At 42.2% G+C, this 26,886-nt stretch overlaps 1 long non-coding RNA gene across 4 annotated transcripts in view; it reads right to left on the reverse strand.

Moving 5' to 3' along the window:
* Nucleotides 1–24,736: 24,736 nt before the first annotated feature.
* LOC134353402 (uncharacterized) overlaps nucleotides 24,737–26,886 on the reverse strand; it is a 91,387-nt gene continuing 89,237 nt past the window's right edge. For all 4 annotated transcript variants that reach the window (XR_010019609.1, XR_010019608.1, XR_010019611.1 and 1 more), the window contains one exon: nucleotides 24,737–24,935. This is a non-coding gene — a long non-coding RNA (uncharacterized LOC134353402). The remainder of the gene's footprint in view (nucleotides 24,936–26,886) is intronic.

Below are 26,886 nucleotides of genomic sequence, written 5' to 3' on the forward strand. Positions count from 1 at the left end.
GATAAAGCCACATTCAGGTTGGAGGAACAACATCTTATATTCCGTCTGGGTAGCCTCCAACCTAATGCATGAACATCGACTTCTCTAACTTCCACTAGCGCCCCACCTTCCCCTAGCACCCCATCCGTTATTTATTTTTATACATACATTCTTTCTCTCACTCTCCTTTTTCTCCCTCTGTTCCTCTGACTATACCCCTTGCCCATCTTCTGTTTTCCACCCCCCCAGCCGTCTTTCTCTCCGGATCTCCTGTCCCATGATCCTCTCATATCCCCTTTGCCAATCACCTGTCCAACTCTTGGCTCCATCCCTCCCCCTCCTGTCTTCTCCTATCATTTTGGATCTCCCCCTCCCCCTCTCACTTTCAAATCTCTTACTAACTCTTCCTTCAGTTAGTCCTGACGAAGGGTCTCAGCCTGAAACAGCGACTGAAACTCTTCCAATAGATGCTGCCAAGCATACCAATAATCCTGGATGTGCGGGACAGGGTAACTCAGCCTTCAAGTTTGCCAGCTTTTTGAGTCCAGTTATGCGTGCGGGCAAGGACTGGTGGGCCATTTGTGGAAATGTGGTGCTCAACTCAATGTTTTGTGTCTGTAGGGGAGAATGTGGGCTTGGTGAGGTTTGAGAATTCACCCAGCATGTTTAATAACTCTGGAATTGTCCTATCGCATCGGGGTCACCAATGTAGGTTTTCGCAAATAAAAGCAGCGGAGACTTTTTATGTTTAAGGGGAACTGTAACAGTTCATTTATTATACTCCAAACACTGAACACAAAACACAGTAAAAGTATTTTACATAATTATGTTATCACGTCAGAGCAGCCTCTTAAAGTGAACTCCAACTCAATGTCAGTGGTTGTGAACTATACACATTTCCACCAATTAAAATAACCTACACTCCCCCTTCCTTCAAACAAAAGGTGTAGCCTTAGGCACTCACATGGTTCCCAGCTATGCTTGCCTTTTCGTCAGCTATGTTCGAAGCCTACATCAGCTTTACTCCCTAACTCTTCCTACGCTACATCAACGACTGCATTGGTACTGCTTCCTGCACCCATGCTGAGCTCGTCAATTTCATCAACTTTGCCTCCAACTTCCACCCTGTCCTCAAATTTACCAGGTCCATTTCTGACACCATTCTCCCTTATCTCAATCTCTGTCTCCAACTCTGGAGACAGTTTCTCTACTGATATCTTTTATAAAACCACTGACTCTCACAGCTATCTCTTCCCACCCTCTCACATGTAAAAATGCCATTCCCTTCTCTCAATTCCTCTGTCTGTGCTGCATCTGCTCTCAGATTGATGCTTTTCAGAACATCTGAGATGTCATTCTTCTTCAAAGAAAGGGGCTTCCCTTCCTCCACCATCAACACTGCCATCACCCACATCTCTTCCATTCCACGCATATCTGCCCTCACCTCATCCTCCCACTGCCACACCAGGAAATGGGATTCCCTCTTGTCCTCACGTACAACCCCACAAGCCTCTGCATCCAGCACATAATTCTCCATAACTTCTGCCTTCTCCAACTGGATCCCTCCATTATGCACATCTTTCCCTTCCCCCCACTTTCTGCTTTCTGTAGGGTAGTGGTCACCAACCTTTTTAAGCCCAAGATCCCCTACCTTGACCTCAGTAAAAGGAAAGATCTACCTACTAAATCGTTTAGAGAAAAAAACAGCTCAGATTGTACTTCTAATTTGAGGCCTTTTATTTGGGCTTGTATTTGAATTACACAAAATGCTTTTGTCAAACTTTCAATTTAATTTAAACAAGAAAGCACTGTAATTAGCATATCAAACAGGCCATAGCTGTCTTTCTTTAAGAATATTACAATACTTCACACCTTTAATTCTAAGTTTCATTGTTTAATTTTATTTCAACATGAAAAATAAATGAATAAAAATAGACTGTTGCATTCAGTGTGATGACTGGGGCTGAATACTTTCTGCTAGTTCCCTGAAATTTGGCTCATAACTACAGACAGCCAGCCTGAGACAGTCTGTGAGGTGTAGGGTTGCCAACTGTCCCGTATTCCCCCCGCTAAGGTAGAGCGTTTCTATGAAACCTTTTGTGCCAAAATGCTTTACGCCAAAGAAGCAATTACCATTAATTTATATGGAAAAAAATTTTGAGCATTCCCAGACCCAAAAAAAACCTACCAAATCATACCAAATAACACATAAAACCTAAAATAACACTAACATATAGTAAAAGCAAGAATGATATGATAAATACACAGCCTATATAAAGTATAAATAATGAAAATTAAGCCAAAACTGATTCGTGGGGTAAAAAAAAAATTGGCACATACGCGCATGCGCACACAGGTGCCCGCGCAAGACTTCATGGTCATGGTAGTCTTTCTTGGGGTAAACACAAATGTCCCGGGATTTGACTGCTACTTTTGTCCCTTATTTGGGAGTGAGAAAGTTGGCAACCCTAGTGAGGCATCTGTCAGTAAGTCAGCTCCTGTACTTAGATTTAATAATTTTCATCTGTGAAAATGCAATTTCACATAGATAAGTTGACCCGAAGTAGGCACTGACTCTTAGTGGTATAAAACCAACGCGCACACCGCGCATTGCTGGGGGCCCATCAGTAGTAGTTCCCACCAGTTTATGAATGGGGATGTCATTTTCACGGCAAATTATTTTTTAACTCATTGTAAATATCCTCACCTCTTATTCTTTCCTTTAATTGCAAAAGAGTGAGGAAGTCCTCCTTTGTTGTAAAATCCTAGAAAGCCATTCTGACAAATACAACAAGCTGAGCTGTTTGCATTACATCCAGGGATTCATCGAACTGTAGTGAAAAATATTCATGTCCTCTGACGGTAACTCTACCCTCCTTGTCACTGTTGCAGGGCCAAGCAGTATGTTACGTATTGCGGTTGTGATGCCGTTTTTGTTTTTAAAGTCATTAAAAACAGCCTCTGCGGTAATGACCATTGCTTCCTTGAATAAATCGCCATCTGTAAAAGGCTTCTTGTGTTTAGTCAAAAGGTGACTTACACGAAATGATGCTTCAATATTAGCCTTATTTTGAGCAGCATGTTTTGTGGAAAACGATTGCTGGGCCTTCAACCCTGATTCCAGCTCAACTTTCCAGACACGAATTGCGCTTTTTGGAGGGTAGGTGTCTTTAAATTCCTGGTGGTTGGTGTTGCGGTGCTGCTCCAGATTCCCTCTTTTAGTCAGTGCTTGTGTTTGGTGGCACAACATACATACACACTTGTCTTTCACCAAGGTAAATAGAAATTCCTCTTCCCATTCTGGATGGAATCTGTATGTTTTCGCTTTTTTATCGTGGAGCCTCCGCTATGCAATCAGGATATCACGAGCGATTGCGGATTGCGTCGCCTCTGATCTGGGCCGACATTTATGCGCCAGGCGGCACCTAATTAATTAGCTTGTTTATTTCGGCTTTTTATCTTAAAGATGTGCTGTGTGCATCCCGACTACCGCTGTACCCCTGCCTGCTTCGCGGCCCGGAGGTTGGGGACCACTGCTGTATATTGATGTTTGCGACAGTCTGTACTCTTATCTAATCTGATTAGTCACTTTCATGCAGCACAGGCTATGCTGAAAACGCGGTGCATGGTGGGGGAACTACACACATGCACACTGGGCAGAAAGAACGGAACTAAACCCCCGCAACCTGGAAACAATCTCTCTTTACAAACAGCTTTTTAGGGAAAATATTGCTATATTACCATTATCCTAATTAGTATTACTTACTTTCATAATGCTCACATTACAACAGTATTTGTGTATTTATTTTTGATTTTTCTTTGGGATCTACTGGGAAAGTCTCAAAGATCGACTGGTTGATCGCGATCGACGGGTTAGCGACCCCTATTGTAGGGATTCCTCCTCACACAACTCCCTTTTCCACTCATCCCTGCCCACTGATCTCCCTCCTGGCACTTATCCTTGCAAATGGAACAAGTGCCACACCTGCCCTGACACCTCCTCCCTCACTACCAATCATGGCCCCAAATAGTCCTTCCAGGTGAGGCGGCACTTCACCTGTGAGTCTGTTGGGTCATCTTCTGTATCCAGTGCTCCTGGTGTGGCCTCCTGTATATCGATGAGACCCAAGGTAGATTGGGAGACTGCTTTGTTGAGCACCTTTGCTCCTTCCTCCATAAAAAGCCAGATTTCCCAGTGGCCACCCATTTCACTTCCACTTCCCGTTCATATTCCAACATGTCAGTCCATGGCTTCCTCTACTGCCACAATGAGGCCACACTCAGAACGGAGGAGCAACATCTTATATTCCGTCTGGGTAGCCTCCAACCTAATGGTACGAACATCGATTTCTTGAACTTCCGGTAATTGCCTCTCCACTTTCACCATTCCCTGTTCTTGTTTCCATCTCACACCTTCTCTTCTTACCTGCCCATCACCTCCCTCTGGAGCTTCTTCCCCTTCCCTTTCTTCCATGGTCTTCTGTCCTCTCCTATCAGATTCCCCCTTCTCCAGCCCTTTATCTCTCTCACTAATCAATTTCCCAGTTTTTTACTTCACCCCCTTCCCCTCTCCCAGTTTCACCTATCTCCTACCACCTTGTACTTCTTCTCCACTCCCCCCGTCTTCTTATTCTGACTTTTCCCCTTCCTTTCCAGTCCTGATGAAAAGCCTTGGCCTGAAATGTCAACTGTTTACTCCTTTCCATAGATGCTGCCTGGCCTGCTGAGTTCCTCCAGCATTTTGTATGTGTTGCCTCCATTATCTGCACTAGGTGTCTGCATTGATTTTGCTCATTTACAGTAAAAAAAATGCATACACTGAATTAATTCCTCCAGTCAATAACTATTAGGAATTAATACACAGTTTTATTGTACTGTGGTAGTATTGATAGTGTTCTAATTTGATCAGCAGTTCATTTAAATACATAATTTGTTAATCAGTTAAATGGTAATTTGTGTTTTTATATCTTTTTAATTATTTCCACGAAACTATGGCTAGTTGGGAAAACTGCTTAATTGGGCCAAAATGTACTGGTCCCGATGTGTCCCAGTTAACCAAATCCACTGTACTGATTATTCAGGTTGAAGAACCTAAGGTACAACCTATAGTCGATAGCCAGTGATTTCCTGGACTTCTTAAAAGTGAGAAAAACAGTATTTGCAAATTGTTTAAATCATTCTCATGTGTAAAATACAGAAAGCACCAGCATTTATAATCTCTTCATTGAATGTGACTTTCATAATGATCATAAACTAAATTACTGAAATCTAATTTCTGGAATCAAAACAAATCATTACAACATGATAATAGCAGTAATTTTATAAAATAGATTGCTTCTTGAAGTGTGTTGGAAAATATGCCAATTTCCAAGAAATTCTGTACCAGAGCCACTGATCACTGATTGCAATCCTGAGCCAAAGAAATCAGTGGCATTAAAGACTCATACAACAAAAAAAATGGCCCTTCGGCCCACCACATCTGCACTGACAAACAAGCAGCCATTACATTAATCCCATTTTATTCTTCCCACGTTCCCATCAACTCTCCTCAGATTCCATGACCCACCTGCAGACTTAGGGACAATTTACAGAGGCCAATTAACCCACCAACCCACATGTTTTGGGATGTAGGAGGAAATCCAGACAGTCACAAAGAAATCATGCAAACTCCACAAAGACAGCATCAGATAGAAGCCAGAATAATGGAGCTGTGAGGCAGCAGCTGTAACCATCTGCACCGCTCTGACACCCCAATCATCTAAGCAAGTTTTAAATTTTATTTGATTGACCTTTTGGTTGGCATTTTACATTGAAATCATTAGAAGTTTTAAGAATGTGTAATTTTAATAAACAGTCCAAAACAGGGGATGAACTAGATAGAGTGCTTTTAGTATTGAAATGATTGATTTAAAATAGTACGGGGTCTTTTCACACAGAAGAAAATATCTGCAGATGTTGGAAATCCAAGCAACACACACAAAATGCTGGACGTACTCAACAGGCCAGGCAGCATCTATGGAAAAGAGTACAGTCGACTTTTCAGGCTGAGGCCATTCAGCAGCACCTGCTGAAGGGTCATGGCCCGAAACGTCAACTGTAGTCTTTTGCAAGGGGACTGCTGGTTGGTGTGATATTCGTGTAGTGTGGAGCTTCATGGGCACGAACATCCTGCAGCAAACCTGCAGCACGAGAAGTGCAGATACTCAGATCCCTACTTGTCTAACAAGAAGTAAAGTCAAACCTGGTCCATCCCCAATTTCCCCTTTCTGCTGAAGGAGGGTTGAGATGCGTCTCTACCAAAGGAGGTGTAAGGCACTCCTTCCCTCTGCTAGCTTGCAGGTCTCCTTTGGGCGAGGGTAGCACCTGCTTAGCTCCCCAATTAGGGTCACGTGTAGCCATGGGAGCAGGTGGTGGATGGTCATATGAGAAGCTGGTGCATATCACAAGTCCTAGTTATAAGACCATAAGACCATAAGACAAAGGAGCAGAAGTCAGCCATTCGGCCCATCGAGTGTGCTCTGCCATTTTATCATGAGCTGATCCATTCTCCCATTTAGTTCCACTCCCCCGCCTTCTCACCATAACTTTTCATGCCCTGGCTACTCAGATACCTATCAATCTCTGCCTTAAATACACCCAATGACTTGGCCTCCACTGCCACCCATGGCAACAAATTCCATAGATTCACCACCCTCTGGCTAAAAAAGTTTCTTCACATTTCTGTTCTGAATCGGCGCGCTTCAATCCTTAAGTCATGTCCTCTCGTACTAGACTCCCCTATCATGGGAAACAACTTTGCCACATCCACTCTGCCAGGCCTTTCAACATTCGAAATGTTTCTATGAGGTCTCGCCTCATTCTTCTGAACTCCAAGGAATACAGTCCTTGTTATACAGTTACGTGACCACTGACACCAGGCAGACAACCTCTGAAGAGTATTGACAATGGTTGGGGTCGCCCATCTTATAAGGACACTGCCCAGAAGAAGGAAATGGCAAACCACTTCTGTAGAAACATTAACCAAGAACAGTCATGGTCATGGAAACACTATGATCGTCAGGGCACAAAACGAACAAATGAACTCCCTTTCTATTGACAAGTCAGCCAATCTTGGGGATTGGGGATATGTGCTGACTGTAACAACATGGGTCAACTGCAGTGCTGTACAATTGAAAGTTCATTGTTAACCCACAGAAGTGTGTTTGTTATATTTCAGTGAAAAGAATGAAGTGTTTCAACGTAAATAGTGGTCTCAGTTCTAAATGGGAAGAACCAGACCTGAAGGGGGCTTTGGATGCATGGTGAGATTTCCTTTATGGAACACTGGAACTTGAAAGGTCTAGATGGAGTACGTCGAGTGAAACTGTTGTCAGATGGGTCAAGAATCAGAGGCCATAGACAAAAGTGTTGATAAAAGAATAAAAAGTGACATGAGGAAAACTTTGTTAAACAGTAACTGTTACACTGGGTGCAGGATAAATACTTGTAAGAAAAGCATCAAGGCAGCAGGGAGAATAAAGTACAGAAGGGTATCTGCAAATTAAATTTAGCAACAATAAAGGGGAAAACTTGTTCAATGGAGTATAGAAATGAATAGTGAGCAGGACCAGTTCTGGAGGACCTCCTTCCCCAGCTCTAGGTCACACAAAAGCAAAATGTATGGTAGATGGGTGTAGGAATTGGGATGTTATGTCACCATTAGATAAGATGTTGGTGTGGCTGCACTTGAAATATCTTCTCTACCATTTTCAAAGTAAATTTATTATCAAGATACATGTATGTCATCATATACAACACTGAGATTCATTTCATTTTCTTGCAGGCATTCACAGTACATGCAAAGAAACAAGCAAAATAATAATAATAAGTAAATAATCAATAAACATCGAGAAAATGAGATGAAGAGTCCTTGAAAGTGAGTCATAGGTTGTGGGAACAGTTCGGTGTTGTGGTGAGTGAAGTTAACCTCTCAGGTTCAAGAGCTTGATGGTTGAGGGGTAATATCTGTTCCTGAACCTGGTGGTGTGGGCCCTGTGGCTCCTGTACCTCCTAATGGCAGCAGCAAGAAGAGAGCATGGCCTGGATGGTGATGGATGCTGCTTTCCTGCAACAGCATTCAATGTAGATGTGCTCAGTGGGGAGGAAATCTTTACCCATGATGGACTGGACTGTATCAGCTGCTTTTTGTAGGTTGTTCCACGCAAAGGCACTGGTGTTTCCATACCAGGCTGTGATGCAGCCAGTCAATATACTCTCTATCGCACATCTATAGAAGATTGTCATAGTTTTAGACGACGTCAAATCTTCGTAAACAAAGAAAGTAAAGATGCTGCCATGCATTCTTTATAAAGGCACTATATATGTCACTCTATTATAGGAATGATGTTATTAAACTAGAAAAAATAAGCCGAAAAGATTTACCAGATTGTTTTTGGTGACCTGAGTTATGAGGAGAAATATTAATATTTTCCTTTTCTCAGTGGCTCAGGCGAGAAGAGTATGAGTGTCGGTGTCACAGCCCTATGGAAGTCGAGAAAGAGAGGCCGGTCTTGGTGGGCTGCACAGGGGCAGAAATGTCAGCACCTAAGGCCTAAACTCAGCTGCAAATAAAAGCAAGATAGGGTCAAATGGAGCAGCCATTGTCGGAGTGTGCCAGTGATGGAGTATGAAGGCTTTGGCTTCGCAGGCTTCGGCGTGAATAGGCAAAGGCATGGTTAAGAAGAGGCAAGCCTTTTCTCTTTTTCAGTTTAGATTAGTCAGGATGGAATGCTCCTCATGGTGAATACCTGACTGTTTCCCTGAAAACTGCACCAACAGAAAGTTTAGCGCATGACTGCCTGGGTCAAGGAGTTGGAGCTGCAGTTGAAAGGACTCAGGATCATCCAGGAGGCTGAAGGTATTATAGACGAGACTTTTGAAGAGGTGGTCACACCCAGAGTACAGGCTGCGGACAGTAGATGGGTGACCACCAGGAAAGGTAAGGGGTTTAAGAAGTCAGTGCAGGGTTCCCCTCTGGCCATTCCCCTCAGAAATAAGTGTACCTCTTTGGATACAGCTGGGAGGGATGGAAATGGCTCATCAGATCATAGCAGCAGCAGCCAGACCGGTGACACTGTGGCCAGATCTGAGGCTCGACACAGTGCAGTAGTTATAGGGGACTCGATATTTAGGCGACAGAAAGGAGATTCCCTGTCCGCAAAAGAGACACCGAGACAGTGTGTTGCCTCCCGAATGCTAGGGCCCATAATGTATCTGACCAGCTGAAGGATATTCTCAAAGGGGAGGGGGAGTAGCCAGTGAACATGGTGCACATTGGCACCAATGACATATGCAGAAAAGGGAAAGAGTTCCTACGCAGTGAGTATAGGGAGTTAGGAAAGCGGCTGAAGAGAAGGGCCTCCAGGGTGGTAAGCTCTGGATTACTTCCTGTGCCATGGGCTAGTGCAGGTAGGAATGAGGTGATATCGTGGATGAATGAGTGGCTGAGGAGAAGGTGCAAGGTTTCAAGTTGAAACATAGAAACATAGAAAACCTACAGCACAATACAGGCCCTTCGGCCTACAAAGCTGTGCCGAACATGTCCTTACCTGAGAAATTACCCATAGTCCTCTATTTTTCTTGATCTACTGATTAGTTCTTAGATCATTGGAAACCTTTCTGGGGAAGGGGTGACCTGAACAAGAGGGACAGATTGAGGGACTGAGGAACCAATATCCCGGCCGGGAGGTGTTTGTGATGCTACCTGGGAGAATTTAAACTAGCTATGCAGGGGGCTGGGAACGGGAGCCCCAGGTCAGCAAGGGAAGGATCAGAGCAGAAGGTAGATGTCAGGGAGATCACTGAAAGACAAAATCTAATAAATAGATCTGAAGGGTAGTAAATTTAGTTTGAAGTGTGTAAATTTTAATGCTAGGAGTATTATAGGTATAGGTAATGAACTTTGATCATGGATCAGTGTATGGAACTACAATGTTGTAGCCATCACTGAAACTTGGTTGAGAGATGGGCAGGAATGGGTGATTAATGTACCAGGTTTTCAAAGTGTTCGGGAAGATAAAGGAAGAGGTAAAGGTGGGGGGGGGGAGTGGGGAAGAGTTGCGCTACTAATCAGGGACAATATCACAGCTGGATTCAGAGGCATAATGAAGGGATCAGACACTGAGTCCATTTGGGTGGGACTCAGAATCTAGGAAGGGTGCAATCACACTGATGGGATTGTACTACAGACCCCCCTAATAGTCACCGGTTCATTGAGGAACAGATATGTAATCAGATTAGGAAAATATGTAAAAATAATAGAGATGTTGCCATGGAAATTTCAACTTCCCTAATATAAACTGAGACCTTCTTAGTGTAAGGGGTTTAGAGGGGGCAGAAGTTGTTAAGTGTATCCAGGAGGGTTTCTTTAATCAATATGTGGATGAGCCATACTGGACTTGGTAATGGGTTACAAAACTGGCCAGGTGACTGACATTTCAGTGGGTGAACAGTTAGGGATAGTGACCACAACTCCTTAACTATCAGGGCAGCTATAGATAAGGATAGGTATTACCCTTGTGGGAGAATTTTAAATTGAAATAGGTCAAATTATGAAGGCATTAGGCAGGAACTAAGAAGTGTTAATTGGCTACACCTTTCCTTTGGCAAGTCCACATTAGAGGGTATTTAAAGATCGATTGCACAGAGTACGGGAAAGGTATGTTCCTGTTCGAAGGAAGGACAGGAATGGAAAGATAAGAGAACCTTGAATGCCCTGAGAGGTGATGAATTTAGTCAAGAAGAAAAAGGAAAAGTATGTAAACCTTCAGAAGTTAGGATCAAATGAAGCACCTGAAGAGAATCAGAATCGGAATCAGGTTTATTATCACCGGCATGTGACGTGAAATTTGTTAACTTAGCAGCAGCAGTTCAATGCAATACATGATAATAAAGAAAGAAAGAACAATAAATAAATAAATATTGCAAAGTATATACATGCTTATTGAATAGATTAAAGATAGTGAAAAACAGAAATAATATATATCAAAGAATAGTGAGTTAGTGTTCATGGGTTCAATGTCCACTTAGGAATTGCATGGCGGGGGGAAGAAGCTGTTCCTGAATCGTGGAGTTTCTGCCTTCAGACTTCTGTACCTCCTTCCTGACAGCAACAATGAGAAGAGGGCATGTCCTGGGTGATGGGGGTCCCCAATAATGGACATCACCTTTCTGAGGCACCGCACCTAGAGATGTCTTGGATACTACTGGGGCTAGTACCCAAGATGGAGCTGACTAATTTTACAGCTTTCTCTAGCTTCTTTCAGCCCTGTGGAGTAGCAACCCCCCGCCCCCCTCCAAACCTGACGGTGATGCAGCCAGCAGAATGCTCTCTATGGTACAATTAAAGAACTTTCTGAGTGTTTTAGTTGACAAACTAAATCTCTTCAAACTCTTAATGAAATATACCAGCTGCCTTGCCTTCTTTATAGCTGCATCAATGTGTTGGGACCAGGTTAGATTCTCAGAGATCTTGACACCCAGGAACTTGAAACTGCTCATTCTCTCCACTTCTGATCCCTCTGTGAGGATTGGTATGTGTTCCTTCGTCTTACCCTACCTGAAGTCCAAATTAAGCTCTTTCATCTTAGTGACGTTGAGTGCCAGGTTGTTGCAGCGACGCCACTCAACTAGTTGGCATATCTCACTCCTGTACGCCCTCTCGTCACCACCTGAGATTCTACCAACAATGGTTGTATCATCAGCAAATTTATAGATGGTATTTGAGCTATGCCTAGCCACACAGTTATGAGCATAGAGGAAGTAGAGCAGTGGGCTAAACCACACCTCTGAGGTGCACCAGTGTTGATTGTCAGTGGGGAGGAGATATTATTACAATCCGCACGGATTGTGGTCTTCCGGTTAGGAAATCAAGGATCCATTTGCAGAGGGAGGTACAGAAGCCCAGGTTCAGTAACTTATCAATTAGGAATGATGGTGTTAAATACTGACCTATAGTCAACGAACAACATCCTGACAAAGACGTTTGTGTTGTCCAGGTGATCTAAGGCCATATGAAGAGACACTGAGATTGCACCTGCCCTAGACCTACTGTGACAATAGGTAAATAGCAGTGGGTCCAGCTCCTTGCTGAGGCAGAAGTTCATTCTAGCCATGACTAACCTCTCAAAGCATTTCATCACCGTCGATGTGAGTGCTACTGGACGATAGTCATTAAGACAGCTCACACTACTCTTCTTAGGCACTGGTATAATTGTTGCATTTTTCAAACAGGTGGGAACTTCCATCCATAGCAGTGAGAGGTTGAAAATATCTTTAAATACTCCCACTAGCATGAAGAAGCAAAAAAGAACTAAAGAAGAGGATTTGGAAATCCAGGAGAAGCCATGAAAAGTCCTAGGTAAGGAGGATTAGGGTGAATCCCAAGGCATCCTATAAGCAGGTAACTAGGGAGAGGGTGGGACCACTCTCAGATAAAGGGAGGATAAAGGCTCAAGAAGGTGGGAGCACTCAAGGATAAAGTCTTGGATGCAGTGAAGGTGAGTGAGGTACTTATTGAGTACTTCATTATCTATCAAGGAAAAGGATATGAAGGAGCAAGAGATCAGTGCTGAGTATATAAATACTTCAGGACGTTTAGAGATCAAGGAGGAGGAAGTGTTGGGCCTCCTAATGAGTATTAAGGTGGATAGGTTCCCAGGTTATTGAAGGAGGCAAGCAATGAGATTGCTGGGCCCTTGACCAGTATCTTTGTGTCCTTTATGGGCACAGGCGAAGTCCCAGAAAACTGGCGAGTAGCCAATGTTGTACCTCTATTTAAGGGACCAGGAGAAACTACAGACTGGTGAGTCTCACATCAGTCATAGGGAAATTGCTGGAGAAAATTCTCAGGGATAGGATATATGAGTATTTGGAAACTCATGGCCTAATTAGGGGAAGTCAACATGGCTTTTGCTTGGCAGGTCGTGCCTTAACAAATTGATTGAGTCTTGTGACAAGGTGATGAAAGAGATTGATGAGGGTAGGGCAGTGGATGTTGTCTGCATGAATTTTAGTAAGCTGTTTGACAAAGTTCCTCATGGGATGCTAGTCCAGAAGATTAAGATGAAAGGGATCCATGGTGAATTGGCTATTTGAATTCAGAAATGGCTTGTGCGTAGCAGACAAAGGGGTAGTGGTTTAGTAGTTGAAGGGACTTATTCAAACCGCAGATCTGTAATTAGTGGTGTTCCACAGGGATTTGTGCTGGGACCTCTGCTATTTGTAACGTATATAAGTGGCCTAGATGAAAATGTAGATGAGTGTATTAGTAAACTTGCAGATGATACCAAGATCAGTGGAGTTGTGGATAGTGTAGAAGATTGGCAAAGAATACAGCATGACATAGGTCAGCTGCAGATGTGAGCAGAGAAATGGCAGGTAAAGTTTAACCCAGATAAATGTGAGGTGTTGCACCTTGGTAGGGCAAATGCAAGGAGACAGTACACTGTTATGGGTAAGATCCTTAACAGTGTTGCTGATCAGAGAGATCTTGGGATCCAAGTTCATCGCTCTTTGAAAGTGACTGCACGGGTCAATAAGGTGGTTAAGAAGTCTTATGGAATGCTTGCTTTTTTCAGTCAAGGCACTGAGTTCAAAAGTCAGGAGGTTACATTGCAACTTTACAAGACTATTGGAAGGATGCTGAGACTTTGGAGAGGTGTAGAAGACATTTATCAGGATACTGCCTAGTTTAGAGGCCACGTGCTATCACGAGAGGCTAAATAAACTTCGGTTGTTTCCTTTGCATCGAAGGCTGAGAGGAGATCTGATAGAGGTTTACAAGATTATGAGAGGCATAGATAGAGTGGACGGAGTATCTGTTTCCTAGGGTTGAAATGTCGAATACCAGAGGGCATGCATTGAAGATGAGTGGGGGTGGGTTCAAGGGAGATGAAGGGGAACTTCAACACTAAGAGGATGGTGAGAGTGTGGAACGAGCTGCCAGTGGAAGTGGCGGATACAGGTTTGATTTCAATATTTAAGAGAAGCTTGGATAAGTACATGGATGGGAGGAGTATGGAGAGCTATGGTTCGGGTGCAGGTCGATGGGACTCGGCAGAATAATAGTTCAGCATGGACTAGATGAGCCAAAGGTCCTACTGCTGTGCTGTAGTATTCAATGGCTCAATGACTCTATGAGAGATTATATAGAGTGGATTGTATTCACAGAAACGTCACAGATTGGAGGGGGGAGTGGGGGTGACCTGATAGAGTTACCATATATAGACAGGGTGAAAGGTGCATAAATTTTTGCCCAGGGAGTGGGTACTAAAAACAAGAGAATACAGGTTTAACATCAAAGGCAAGAGATTGAAAAGGGTCGTCGAGAGCAGTTTCTTCACACAAAGGGTGCTGTGTGTTGGGAACGAGCTGCCAGAATTTGAGGTTGAAGCGGACACATTAGCAACATTTAAAAAGCATCTAGATAAGTGCATAGGTAGGAGGGGCTTAAAGGGTGAAGGGCCAATCATGGGCAGATGGGACCAGCTCGCTAGGTAACACAGGATGAATCGGGCCAAAGGGCCTGTTTCCATTCTGTATGACTCTATGACTCTGTGATTTGATGTTGGATTACTGTCATAAACAGAGACCATGGTGGAAATACTACATCAGAAAAGGGAGAAAACAAGTTAACTTTTCAGGTCTTTGCAGCAAGAATAACTTCGATATATTCATCTTTCCATATTTCCTCTCAGCTCCTACTTGAACCTCATTGCATTGTATTCTCTATTGCCTCATCATTCATGTCAGTTCCAGCTTGGTCAGCAAGAAAAGAAGATGAACTATATTTACATAAACTGTTCATGCGTCAAGACTTCTCAGTGTCCCTATTCATCCAACCAAATACTTCTGAAGTGAAGCTACGACTGTAGCTGCACCCTTGGATAGATCTCAATAGTCAGGTAAATTTGTAGATGCCGTTCTGTGGTAACATCTGGGCTGCAAAAGGTTATTGATGGTTGTTTTTTGTGCTTTTTCTTGTTCTCCATTAGCAGTGAGGATATGTTACTTTGAACTGGAATTTTCTCATAAAACAAAGCTGTTCACACGAATACTGGAAGGATGGGTCCATCTCAATTAGGGATGCACAGTTGTCTCAAGATATCCTTGATAATGTATTAACTTTCTAAATGCTGTAAGTAGCTAGTAATTTTATAACAATAAATCCAACTGAGGAAGGTAGAAGAAAATAAATATAATGAATGACTGTCAGAGTGCTGGCTGAGGTTCTTGCTATTGATCAAGGAGCTGTGGGTGCAAATCTGACTTCAGAAACTTGAGGGCAAAGTCAGTACAGAGTGCAGGGACCCTGTAGAAGTATAGCAAGCTTGTATGCTCAGTGGTACAGTAAAGTTGAAAGTCACACTGGAGATTCTGGGTGGTGCATATTTGCTGACATCACTCAGTAGATGTTCACATCAGAAAATTGTTTCTAGAGCTAATAAAACTCCTACAAGCACTCCTGTTAGGTCACAAAACCAGGAAATGAGTGTAAAATTGCTCTCCTCAAGATTAAGCTAATATTTTACTGCATAGCTGTTTAACAAGGACCAATATGAACTTGAGAAACAGCACCTCATCTTCCATCTGGGCAACCTGCACCCTACAGCATTGAATATTGAATTTTTTTTATCTTTAGAAAGATCTTTCTTTCAATCTAGATCAGAACTGGCCACTTCTGCCTGTCACTATTTTGGCACAATTTTTCTCTTTCTATTGGTGTAGTCTGGCCTGTAGGACAAGTCCCACTGCCTTGTTATTAACATCACAGTACATAAATACAATGTGCTTCTGAATCCTGCTCTATCAGATGTATTAATTTGGAGACACAAGCATCCGCAGATGCTGGAACCTGAAACAAAAGCAAACTGCTGGAGGATCACAGCAGGTCAGGCAGCAACTGCAAGAGGGAAAAAATTATAAATTAAATTCCCTTCATTCTTGTGAAAATGTCAACAATTCCTTTTCCTCCACTGATGCTACTGGGCTCAAAGAGATCTCCAGCAGTTGTTTTTTTTTGCTATAGTAACTCATTTGGGCTCACCCTCTCAGAGATATTAAGACCATGAGATCAAAAGATATAAGAGCAGAATTAGGCCATTTGGTCCATCGAGTCTGCCCTGCTGTTTCATCATGGCTGATCCATATTCTCTCCCAGCTCCAATCTCCTGCCTTCTCCCCATATCCCTTCATGCCCTGACCAATCAAGAATCTATCAACCTCTGCTTTAAACAGATCCCAATATCTTGGCGTCCGCAGCCGCCTGTGGCAACAAGCTGCACAGATTCACCACTCTCTGGTTAAAGAAATTCCTCCTTTCCTCCATTCTAAAAGTACGCCCCTCTATTCTGAGTCTGTGTCCTCTGATCTTAGACTATCCCTCCATAGGAAACATCCCCTCCACATCCACTCAATCAAGGCCTTTCAACATTCAATAAAACAATATGTTCTACCCATTCCTCCTACATTTTGTCAGCTGTAGAAAACTAACTTCTCCCAATATTCAGGTCATAACATATAAAAAACCTGTCAATGACAGAAATGACAAACAGACCCACTGAGCACATGTGAAAGATTCTTCCATGAAGTTCAATTCCCTTAATGAAGTTTTATGATGTATAAACTGTTTTTCAGGACCACTGTGCTTCTAAAAAGGGTTACCAGAGCTCAGAGAAGCATGGTAGAGGACAGATATAACCAAGTTCTAAAAGTGACCTTGTGCTTTAAAAGTATATTTTAAAGGTGTAAGGCTGATGAATTTTTAAATTCACCTTGAAGAGAAAAGGTAATGCTGGAGTTTGAATTCAGTAACTCAAGCTGAACTTTCCATCTGTCAATTTCAAAGCATTTTGTGGTGTATGGCCTATTAGATATCCCCCAAGTTGTTCAATTGTGTTGGTGTGCTCGTGTTAAAGTTTCTGTAAGGCATTATGACTTTAACCACTGCCACTACATTTCCCCACCTATCCCATTCAATCTTTCCCATTCTCGCGAGTCAGAAAGTTATGACACAGTACCGTAGTTATTAATTTAATGCCATTACAGCACCACTGACTTGGGTTCAATTCCTCTGCTCTCTGTAAAGAGTTAGCATATTCTCCCCATTACCATGTAGATTCCCTCCTGGTGCTTCAGTTTCCTCCCACATTCCAAAGACATATGGATTGGTAAGTTAATTGGTCATTTGGGTGTAATTGGGCAGTGTGGTTTTGTCAGGCCAGAGGGGCCTGTTACTGTGCTGTATCTCTAAATAAAATATGCTTTCTGTTCTGCCCAGTCATGGCACACCTCTTTACTACAGTTTAGCAACACTGTAGCTACTTTGATCACTTTGCACTACAACGGACTTTTTTTTAGTTCAAAGAGCAATCTTTCTTGTCAACATTGTGTATAATTTATGTTTAATTTATGCTTTTCTTGTGAATGCTGCTGCTATGTTGCTATGTGCCTGTGAGGCTATTGTAAGTATGTTTTTCATTGCATCCATGCATACACGTACTTTTGAATACAATAATAAACTTGATTTGACTTTGTAATATCTGGCAGTTGTAGTAATGACCATTGGCATAATCCAGCTCCAGATTTTAGAACTTTATTTTGAATTAGATTTGCCCATAACTTACAACAATGCCCTGCTTCCAAGTTCTCTTGTTCCTCAGGGTGGAAATTTTGGTCACATTCCTCAATCTTCAAAAGTTATGAAGTGATAATTTGCTATCCAAAAATATTGACTCCTAACTTTAGAACTGTACACTAACTGAAAGTGTAAAGTAAATCTTTGCCAAAACAAAATAAAATATTGTAATTCACTTCTCCTAAAACCAATTTTCTCCCAGGTGCTACTAAAAAGCAGATTTGACTTGTGATGACATTTCTTAGATATTATTAAAGCACTAGATTCTCACCCAAGCGTAGATAATAGCAATATTTTTGACTCTGGGCGAGAGTTTGCAAAGCCTTTTGACTTTAGTACAAATGAAAATCGTGGCTGGCACTTAAAAGGCATCTGTTTCAAAAACCCCATCTTGCCTAGAGATAACAGTGATTTGTGAATTTCCAGGTTTTCACCTGAATGCTTCTCCAGACTATAATTTGCCATGTCAAACGTTGACCAATATCACACCTTGGACTACCGGGGAGGTAAAAGTACCAAATTAGAATATAAACTGGGCTAGGTTTACTATTTTTCATCAATGCTGGTTAAAAGTAGTAAGACTAACTTTAATTTTTTTTAAAAGTTGCATGAACAACTACGTTATGTGTCTTCAGAAATTCTCATCCTGAAGATTACACTTCTGTTTAGAGTGGCAGAATATGGAGTAACACACTCAAAATTAGGAGAGGAGGAGAGGAGAAGATGGTGGCACAACACAGCTCGCAGCGGCCACTCCGGTGGTGATGTCTGTTATCTGTCAAGTAGGGTGCCATGCACAATCCTGATTTAATGGAGACAGACGTGAGAGCACAGAGGAACATCTGGTGAAACTTCTGGAATGACTGCTTTTCTGCCGCTGTTACTGTGTGATCCTGAATCTCCGGAGGGGAAGGCCCCGAGTCCTCGGCTTTGCTTGTTGCTCGGTGGCCGGGGCAGGGTCGAAGCACTCGGCAGAGGATGGTGCTCGGTGCTCGGTGTCAGAGGGCTGGCCGGAGGCTCGAAGTTTTTGGACGGACTCAGAGTCGGCTGTGGTCGGGTGTACCATCTGCATGAGATGATGGGGCTATCGGGACTTTGACACTTGTTTTTTACTGTGCCCATGGACTGCTCTTTATCAAATTATGGTATTACTTTGCACTGTTGTAACTATATGTTACAAATATTAGATTAAATTATGAGGACACTCAGTCCTCGTTTATTGTCATTTAGAAATGCATGCATTAAGAAATGATACAATGTTCCTCCAGCATGATATCACAGAAACACAGGACAAACCAAAGACTAACACTGACAAGACCACATAATTATAACATATAGTTACAGCAGTGCCAAGCAATACCGTAATTTGATAAGAGCAGATCATGGGAACGGTTAAAAAAAAGTCTCAAAGTTCCGATCGACTCCTGATAGTCCCCGATAGAAGGTGGCATAAGGGAGAAACACTCTCTGCCATAAACCTCCAGGCACCGACAACTATCGATGCATTACAAGCACCCGACCACAGCCGACCCTGAGTCTGTCTGAAAACTCCGAGCCTCCGTCCAGCCCTTCGACCCCAGGCACCAAGCAACATCTCTGCTGAGCACCTTGACCCCGTCCTGATCGCAAAGCAACAAGTAAAGCCGAGAATTCGGGGCCTTCCCCTCGGAGATTCCAGATCACACAGTGACAGCAGCAGCAAAAAAGGCATTTCAGAAGTTACTCCAGATGTTCATCCGTTCTCCCATGTCTGCCTCCATCAAATGAGGATTGTGCACGGCACCCTACTTGACAGGTTACAGATATCATTCACCGGAGTGGCTGTGCAAGCTGTGTCGTGCCGCCATCTTCTCCTCCTCCTAGTTTTTGTCAGTTTTAGTTTTGGTCTGTCCTGTGTTTCTGTGATATCATACCGGAGGAACATTGTATCATTTTTTAATGACTGCATTTCTAAATGACAATAAACGAGGACTGAGTGTCCTCATAATCTAATCTAATCTAATCTAAAATGCTGGAGGAACGCAGCAGGTCAGGCAGCATCAACAGAGAGGGATAAAGAGTCAATGTTTCAGGCTGAGAATTTAATCAGCAAAATATAGAATCAAATTTGTACCTCACTAAGATGATAAAGATATTAGTTTGTGATATTAGCTGCAAGAGGAACGTTGGCTAGGGAACATGGGAGCTTCCTACTCTTCATCAAATCATGCCGGTGGGATCTTTGCATTCATCAGTTTTTGCATTGAAGCATGAAAAGCACCAGAACATTCACTAGAACACTCTCTCCCAGTGTAGAGTGCCCTCCTGCTTCAAAACATCCACCATTATCCTTGTACCTAAAACGACCAAGGTAACATGTCTGAATGACTGGTGGCCTGTCGCACTCACCTCAGTAATAAGCAAATGCTTTGAGAGGCTGGTCAAGGACTACATCTGTAGTATGCTACCACCCACACTAGAACCCCTACAATCCGCCTACCCACACAACCAATCAACAGATGACGCAATAGCCACAGCTCTACACACCGTCCTTACACATCTGGAGAAGAAGCATGCTTATGTGAGAATGCTGTTCTTGGACTACAGCATTCAACACCACAATTCCCTCCAGGCTTGACAAGAAGCTCAGAGACCTAGACTTTGTGCAGCTAGATCCTGGACCTCCTGTCAGATCATTGGCAGATGGTAAGAGTGGGCTCCCTCACCTCTACCCCACTGAGACTCAACACAGGAGTCCCTCAGGACTGCGTCCTAAGTCCCCTCCTTTACTCTCTGTATACCCATGATTGTATCACCACCCATAGCTCCAATCTGCTAATAAAATTTGCAGATGATACTACACTTTGTACATTGATTAGCCTTATCTCAAATAATAACAAGGCAGTTTACAGAGAAGAAATCGTCACCCTGACACAGTGGTGTCAAGAAAACAACCTCTCCCTCAATGTTGCAAAAACAAAGGAGCTGGTTGTGGACCACAGGAGGAACGGAGACAGGCTAACCCTATTGATATCAATAGATCTGGGGTTGAGAGGGTAAACAGCTTCAAGTTCCTCGGTATACACATCACTGAGGACCTCACATGGTCTGTATACACCGGCTGCGTGGTGAAAAAGGCACAACAGCATCTCTTTCACTTCAGACAGTTGAAAAAGTTTGGCATAAATCCCCAAATCCTAAGGACTTTCTACAGGGGAACAATTGAGAGTATCCTGACTGGCTGGTATGGGAACTGTACTTCCCTCAATTGCAGAACTCTGCAGAGAGTGATACAGGCAGCCCAGTACATCTGTGGACATGAACTTCCCACTATTCGGGACACTTACAGTGATAGGTGTGAAAAAAGGGCCCGAAGGATCATTGGGGACCCGAGTTACCCCAACCACAAACTGTTCCAGCTGCTACCATCCGGGAAATGGTAGCACAGCATTAAAGCCAGGACTTACAGGCTTTGGGATAGCTTTTTCCACCAGGCCATCAGACTGATTAATTCATGCTGACGCAACTGTATTTCTGTTATATTGACTGTCCTGTTGTACGTACTATTTATGACAAATGACTATAAATTGCACATTGCACATTCAGACAGAGACGTAACATGAAGATTTTTACTGCTCATGTCTGTGAAGGATGTAAGAAATAAAGTAAATTCAATTCAATTCAACATTGAACTCTGACTGATCACTGTCTAAACCCCTCTACTGTGCTTTAAAACCTATTAATGCCACTTACAGTGGAGATATTTTATCACATGAACTGCACGCAATAGTTTTTAATCTCTGCAATTGTTTGTTTTTTTGATAAATTTTCAGTCTTCAAAGACAGCTATCAATATCTATAATAACATTCTCTTCTCGTTCAAGAGTTAATGTGCTAATTACTACATAATCCATTGTTCGACTGAACTAGATATAATATGGCAAGGCCATATCATAATAATTCCATACAAAAATTTACTTCAAAGCCCAGACTGACCAGATAGATTATAACATTCATTGTTTTCACCTCACTTTGTGTCCCATTAACATATTCTGTACGTGACATCTGACTAACATTTAAGCAAACTTTTACTTGATTTTATTCACCACAAATGTGCTTCAGCAGAGGAAAGCAATTGTGATTTGTTCTCTTACATGACACAGCTAGACTTTTGAAATAGAGTAAGACATTTTGTGTTGCGTAATATAAAACGGTGACTTTACCACGCAGAACCTCCGCAATCTGCTGAGAGCCAGGTCAGAGGCATTCAAGTCTGGCGACTGAGAAAATTGCAAGAGGTCCAGGTATTATCATTGAATCGATGAAGGATACTCGACAGCTGTGGCAGGACTTGAATGCTATTACCTCTTATAAAGTAAAATCACATCGGCAACAACAGGGTTTCGCTTCTAGATGAGCTCAATGCCTTCTCTGCTCGCTTTGTCCATCAAATCATGAAGGAACCATCATGAACTCCCATAATCCCTGATGATCCTGTGATTTCAGTCCCTGAGGCCGATGTATGAGCAGTCTTCAGGTGGGTGAACCCACTAAAAACTGGCTGGAGTATTGACTGAGATCTTTAACATCTCGCTTCAGCAGTCTGAGGTACCCAACTGCTTCAGGCAGGATTCAATTATACTGGTACCTCAGAAGAACATGTAACCTGCCTAAATGACTATCGTTCAGTAACACTTACACCTATAGTGATTAAGTGTTTTGGGAGGTTGGGTATGGAACATATCAATTCCTGTTTGAACAAGTAACTTGTCCAAGTGACTTGGATCCACTCCAGTTTGCATATCTGCAGAACAGATCTACAGCAGATACCATCACATTGGCTCCAGAACATCTGGACAGCAAAGATGCATGCATCAGATGGTCTTTATTGACTACAGCTCAGCACTCAATACTACCATCCCTCAAGATCTTCAGACTTTCAATAAGTTTCAAGACCTTAACCTCAATACCTCCTTGAGCAATTAGATCCTCATTTTCCCCACTGGCAGACCATGGTCAGTTCAGATTGGCAACAACATCTCCTCCACGATCTGCATCTGCACAGGTGCACCACAAGACTGTGTGCTTAACCCCCTGCTCTACTCAATTTACACTTATAACTGTATGGTTGAGCATAACTCCGATGCCATATTCAAGTTTGCTGATGACACCACTGTCGTAGGCCAAATCAAAGAAGGTGATGAATCAGCATACAGGAGGGAGATTGAAAATCTGGCTGAGTGGGTAATAATAACAACCTCTCACTCAACGTTAGTAAGACCAAGGAGCTGATTTTTGGCTTCAGGAGAAGGAAACCAGAGGCCCATGAGCCAGTCCTCATTGGAAGGTCAGAGGTGGAAAAGATCAGCAACTTTAAATTCCTCAGTGTTATCATTTCTGAGAATCTGTCCTGGTCCCAGCATGACATGCAATTACGAAGAATGCATAACAGCACCTCTACTTCCTTTGGAGTTTGTGAAGATTTGACATGACATCTAAAACTTTGACAATCCTCTGTTGATGTGTTGTGGAGAGTATATTGACTGCCTGCATCACAGCCTGGTCTGGAAATACCAATGTCTTTGAATGGAAAATCCTACAAATTGTAGTGGATATGGCCCAGGTAAGGTCCTCCCAACCACTGAGCACAGGAAAGCATCATCCATTATCAGGGACCCCCACCACCCAGGCCTTCAGGAAGAAGATACAGGAGCCCCGTGACTCAGCTCAAACAAGTTCAGGAACAGTTATTACCCTCCACCATCCACCATTGGATCAAAGAGGATAACTTCACTCAGCTTCACTCGCCCCATCACTGAAATGTTCCCACAACCTATGGGCTCCCTGTCAAGGGCTCTTCACCTCATGTTCTCATTATTTATTTCTTATTATTAATATTTCTTCTCTCTTTATGTATTTGTACAGTTTGTTGTCTTTTGCACACTGGTTGGCTGCCCAGTTGGTGTGGTCTTTCATTGATTCTTTTATGATTATAAGATTTATTGCGTATGCTTGCAAGAAAATGAATTTCACAGTTGTATGTGGTGACATGTATATATTTTGATAATAAATTTACTATGAACTTATGAACTTTGAACTTGGACACTCCTGTGCATATGAATAAAACATCCACTTCCAAGTGTTCAGAGGGAGATTAATACGGTAACGTATGCTTATGAAATTAGATGGTTGAATGAGTTCAAGAGTAAAGTCCTGATTGGAGCACCTCCAATGCAATTGAATTCGTATGATAAACATAAAGAAACCTTTGCATTCAAAGCAGTAAGATTGCTGGATGCGTTGTCCATATGGTATGATTCTAAATGCTGCTAGTTAATGCTTGACTACAGACATCACATCACATACATCAGTAGAAAATGGAATATAGCACATATTTTCCACTTCATGCCTAGTTTCCTTGATATTTAAAAGACTTAATATGTATTAATCAAATTCACATTCTCTGTCTGGAAATAGTTTTTATTTTGATCTTGGCTTTCAATGTTTTCATACATATTTTAATCTAATTAATCACAATTTATTTTTACAAAAGTTACCCATCTGTTTTGTTTGAAACCTACAACAGCGAGTACTTCTGAGGCTGGTACTGAAAAACATACCAAACACCTGGTAAAAATAGCCTTGCTTTTCCTAACTCACATTTCATATTTCTTTTCATTTAGCAGGCAAAACAACCTGCACTTGCCAGACAATATTAATACTGATTACACTTTACACTGGAATGTTTCTGACCAATCCTGTTATTATTGTAAGGTGTCTTTTTTTCAAAGAGTTCAAAGTTCAAAGTAAACTTATTACCAAAGTACAAATATATGACAATATACTTCCCTGAGATTCGTTATCACACGGGTGTTTACAGTAAATGTAAAGAAACACGATAGAATCAATTATAAATAATGCACAACAAAGGCCACAACAGCCAAAGTGCAAAAGCAAATGCAAGTCTAAATGCAAAAAGGGGGAAAACAAAAATAATAATAATAAATAAACAATAAATATTGAGAAAATAAGTTGTAGATACTTTACTTTGAAAGCACCAAATCATGACTATATTGAAGTTTTTTCTTCATATTAGCTGCATTTTTTTCCATTTTCCTTGTCTGATTGTGAGGAATTTTATTGCTTGGACTCATTTTCAAATGCCAGAATTAAACACTTTCATATCTGGCATCCCAAAACAGAACTTTTCATACTTGATTCCACCAGGCCACCTCAGATGTTCATTTGCTCTTCACTGCACAACAAAGAAATGCTGGGCAGCAATCAGCAGGTTAATCGGCATCTGTGGGCAGAGAACTCGCTTTAACATTTCAGATCAAAGACCATTCTTCAAATTTTCAGCATTTTTGATTTTTTTTTCTACTGCACTGTAATGCTCCTTCTCAATACAGACTTTTTGTGGCATTTCTGAGTAGTACTGTTAGTCCAGTACTAATTGCTGATAAATGAGTAGATAACCTCCTACTTTCTCCCATTGTCGTAGCAGATCATCTGATTTCATGAATTTCACTGTAAACTACATCTTTATTATGTTTGCCCTGGAAATAATATAACCTGTTTTAGTATTCAGACCTATTACAAAATAAGATGTCCATGAAAATATATACCACACCCATTACATATTAAAATAAATAAGTTAGCCTTTAGTGAATCTTCCACAACTCCCACCTCAGATTTTTGAATTTTCTCCCCATTTAGAAAATCGTTTATGCTTTTATTCTTTTTACCAAAGTGCTTGACCATATACTCCCTGACACTGTATTCCATCTGCCATGTCTTTGCCATTCTCCTAATCTATCTAAGTCCTTCCGTAAACTTGGCCACACAGCCATTAATTCTGTCATCCAAATCATTAACATACAAAGTAAAAAGAAGTGGTCCCAACACAGACTTCAGTGGAACATCACTCATCACCGGCAGCAAATCAGAAAAAAGGCTCCGTTCCCACTCTTTGCCTCCTGCCAATCAGCCAATGCTCTATCCATGTTAGTATTTTTCTGTGGGCTCTTATTTTGCTAAGCAACCTCATGTGCGGCCCCTTGTCAAAGGCCTTCTGAAAGTTAAATTTTCACAACATCCATTTGTCTACCTGCCTGTCCTTTCTATACAAGGTGTATCCTTGAATGTGAAACTCCCACTATAGGTTTCTTTCTGCCACAACTCAGTGATGCCCACGACGTCATACCTGCCAATCTTTAAATGCACTGCAAGATCATCTACTTTATTCCTTATACTGTGTGCATTCAAATATAAAACCTTCAGTGCTGTACTTGTCACCCTTTTTTACTCGTCCCCATTACATTGCAACTCATCCCACTGACTGTAATTTTGCCCTATCATCTGCCTGTCCTTCCTGACAGTCTCACTACAAACTGCCTCTGCTTGTATACTGGCCCTATCACTTCCCATCCCCCTGCCAAACTAGTTGAAACATGCCCCAATTGTTCGAGCAAACTTGCCTGAAGGATATTGGTCCCCCTCAGATTCAGCTGTGACCGACCCCCTTATACAGGTCCTACCTTCCCCAGAACAGCTCCCAATGATCCAGAAATCTGAAACTTTGTCCCCTGCACCATTTCCTCGTCCAAACATTCATCTGCCAAATTATCCTATTCTTACCCTCACTGGTGCATGACACAAGAATAATCCAGAGATTGCTACCCTGGAGATCCTGCTTTTCAGCTTTCTAGCTAGCTCCCTAAATTCTCTCCTCAGGACCTCCTCCCTTTTCCTACCCATGTCATTGGTGCCAATATGTACCAGCAGAAGGAGAAGTGCTGTTCCTGATCAAATTTCTACAGCTATACTATTGGAAGTATCGTGACTAGTTGCAATATGGTCTGGTACAGAAATTCAAATGTACAAGAATGTAAGAAACTTACAGAGGGTGGTGAACACTACCCAATACATCATAGGCATATCCCTCTGCACCATCAAAAATATCCACATGAGGTGTTCTTCAAGAAGGTAACATCTACCATCAAAGATTCCCACCATCTGAGTCATGCCATCTTCTCACAGTTACTGTTGGCAAGAGGTACAGAAGCCTGAAGTCCCACAGCACCAAGTTCAAGAATAGCTACTTCCCTTCAATCCTTGGACCAACCTGCATAACCTTTATCCCAGCCACACTCTAATGGCTTTGCACTACTTTGGAGCTACAAGTGAGACTGCAGACACTGGATATCCAGTGTCTGATTCACTGAGCCCATCAGACATCTTGTGTGTTGTAC

This window comes from Mobula hypostoma, chromosome 10, assembly GCF_963921235.1.
Source record: "Mobula hypostoma chromosome 10, sMobHyp1.1, whole genome shotgun sequence".
In the NCBI taxonomy this organism is placed as follows: Eukaryota; Metazoa; Chordata; class Chondrichthyes; order Myliobatiformes; family Myliobatidae; genus Mobula; species Mobula hypostoma.